Below are 3,322 nucleotides of genomic sequence, written 5' to 3' on the forward strand. Positions count from 1 at the left end.
AGCAGCTCAGTTGAGTAGTAGGGAAATGGAGCCCACAGAGAATAAGTCATTGATCTAAGGTTACAGTCTGAGGTGGTAGAAGACTTGCGCATAAACCTTTTAAAAGAAGATAATTTTATCACTGTTTTGGCTAAAGTCCATTACTGCTTCTTGTACTGCATTGGTATTCATCACACCAATAGCAAGTCAGTACCACTATTAGCAATAATGGTATTTATTGAGTTTCCATTTTTTAAATGTTATTTCTTAAGCACTTACAGTGTGTTTGAGCACTGTTCTAAATGCCTGGGTAGTTACACCTTAATCAGGCCAGATACAGTCCATGTCCCACATGGTGCTCACAGTCTAAGAAAGAGGGATAACGGGTATTGAATCCCAACTTTTTTACAGTTGAGGCAACTGGAGCACATAGGAGTGAAGTCACATGCCCAAGGCCAAACAACAAGCAAGTAGCAGAGCCAGGATTAATAATCCTGGCTCAGCCACTTGTCAGCTGTGTGACTTTGGGCAAGTCACTTAACTTCTCGGTGCCTCAGTTACCTCATCTGTAAAATGGGGATTAAGACTGTGAGCCCCACGTGGGACAACCGGATTCCCCTGTGTCTACCCCAGCGCTTAGAACAGTGCTTGGCACATAGTAAGCGCTTAAAAAATACCAACATTATTAATTATTATTAATAATAATGTTGGTATTTGTTAAGTGCTTACTATGTGCAGAGCACTGTTCTAAGCACTGGGGGAGATACAAGGTAATCAGGTTGTCCCACGTGAGGCTCACAGTTAAATCCCCATTTTACAGATGAGGTAACTGAGGCACTGAGAAGTTAAGTGACTTACCCTCAGTCACACAGCTGACAAATGGCAGAGCGGGGAATCGAACCCATGACCTCTGCCTCCCAAGCCTGGGCTCTTTCCACTGAGCCACGCTGCTTCTCTATTAGAGCTCGGGTTCTCTGTCTCCCAGTCCAGTGCTTTAACTCCTAGGTTATGATGCTTCCCATTGGGTATAATCTATTACACTAACATTTTGGGAGGTATAAAACAGAGAACTGATGCATTCCCTGCTCACTTAGGGTGCTGGGAATTTATCGGGGAAGACTGGCTGGAGGAGATCTGATTTTAAGTGAGCTTTGAATGAGGGGAGGTCTGTAATGTGTCAGATTTGGGGAGTGAGGAGAAACAGCTTGGACAAGGGAACAAAGCTGGGAGAGACAAAAGAGAAGTACATCTAGGTTAGCTTGAGAAAAGCAAAGAGAATGAGCTGGAGAGTAGTTTGAGAAGAGAGTAGATGTGTAAGGAGGTGGGTGAGTTGATTGAGAACTTTGAAACTGCGTATGAGGAGGGATTTTTTAATGGTATTTGTTAAACTTCCCCTCTCAGGGTCACACCTGGAAAGTTTCCAGTAGTCTACCAATCTTGACTAGGGTAGAGAGAGTCAAGCAGAGGCATATCCCCATTTCTACCTTGGCCTATGGCTAGCAAGTGAAAGACAATCTGCTACAAACTCACCTGTGCTGGGCAGCAGCGGCATGGGAAAGAGTCAAGGGCGGAGACTCAAGTTTACTGCACGGAGGGAGGCAGTGATAAACCGCTTCCGTATTTTTACCAAGAAAACTCTCTGGATCCACTACCAGAATGATTGCAGATGGAGGTGAGGCATTTGGGGAGAGATGTGTCTATGGCGTTGCTATGGGTCGGAGATGACTCGACCGCATAAGACAAGACATTTGTTAAACTTACCATATGCCAGGCAGTATACTAAGCACAGGGGTAGACACAAGCTAATCAGATTGGTCACAGTCCCTGTCCCACTTGGAGTTAACAGTCTTTATCCCCATGTTAAAGATGAGGGAACTAAGGCACAGAGAAGTGAAACAACTTGTCCAAGGTCATACAGCAGACAAGTGACTTGGGCAAGTCACTTCACTTTGCTTAATGCAAAAGGACAGGGGAAGTCAGTGGAGGGTTTCAAGGAATGGAGAAATGTGTACCGAATGACTCCCCAAGAACATGGTCCATGAAGCAATACACAATACTGTAAACCCGTCAAAGGGCAGGGACTGTCTATATCTTTTACCGATTTGTACATTCCAAGTGCTTAGTGCAGTGCTCTGCACATAGTAAGTGCTCAATAAATACTACTGAATGAATGAATACAGCCTGAAAGCTACCCACTCCGATTACCAGGCTCCACCTCAGAAGTGATCTCCCTAAAATCTTCTCTTCACCTCTCCAGTCCCAGTGCCCTCAGCCCCCTCTTCAACTCTCCTATCCTTCCTCATGAGGAGATGGCTAATCTCTTTTTAAAACCTGCCCTTTCCACCTGAGGTTCCCACCCCATCCATTTGCACTGTATTAAAACACTTGGCCTCTCCCTTCCTCCCTTCCTGACCACCATCTTTAACAGTTTCTTTTTCAGTGGCTCCTTCCCTGCTGCTTTCAAGTACGGCTGTGTATTTTCTAACCTTAAGCAACCTCCCTTGACTCCACTGCTCCATCCAGTCATCACCCCTCACCGCCTACCTTTCCTTTATTGAGTTATTTACTCCCACTGCCTCTGCTTCCTCTCCTCCAATTCTCTCCTTGATCCCCTGAAATCTAGTTTAGCCCATTGTCGAGTCCAAAAAAAAAATCAAGTAACAGCAATGCAGCACATGGGGTTTTCTATTGGAGAAGGAGCATGGTATAGTGAATAGAGCATGGGCCTGGGAGTCAGAAGGTGACACGTTCTAATCCCAACTCTGCCATTTATCTGCTGGGTGGCCTTGGGGAAGTCACTCTACTTCTCTGAGCCTCAGTTACCTCATCTGTAAAAATGGGGATTAAGACGGTGATCCCCAGGTGGGACAGGGACTGTGTCCAATGTGATTTGCTTGTATCCACCCCAGTGCTTAGTACAGTACCTGGCACACAGTAAGTGCTTAACAAATACCACAGTTATTATTATTATTACAATATTTAATACAGATCTGTATGGGTGAGGACAGTCACAGTCTGTTGCCTTAAAAGTGGGCTCAACCTCATCACCAAAAGGTGGGAGAGGTAGCTAGTTGTAGTCTGTGGTGGGAGTGGTGCTAATTCATCCTAAGAACAGAATCTACCCAAGGGTGATTCCAGTTTCCTTAACTGAGAACAGGGTGTGGCTGAAATTGGCAGCATGGGAAGGGTGAGGCTGAAGCACGATTTTGGAAAACAAGTTAGATTAATGCAAAATGGACCCTGAAAACAAAATGGAGTATGGCTGGTTAAGAGTTGGTTCCCACCCCATGTATTGATTAATTTATTTGTGTTTTCTTTTTGTACTTCGGTTTACTTTCATTTT

The sequence above is a fragment of the Ornithorhynchus anatinus genome, chromosome 1, assembly GCF_004115215.2.
Source record: "Ornithorhynchus anatinus isolate Pmale09 chromosome 1, mOrnAna1.pri.v4, whole genome shotgun sequence".
NCBI lineage: Eukaryota > Metazoa > Chordata > Mammalia > Monotremata > Ornithorhynchidae > Ornithorhynchus > Ornithorhynchus anatinus.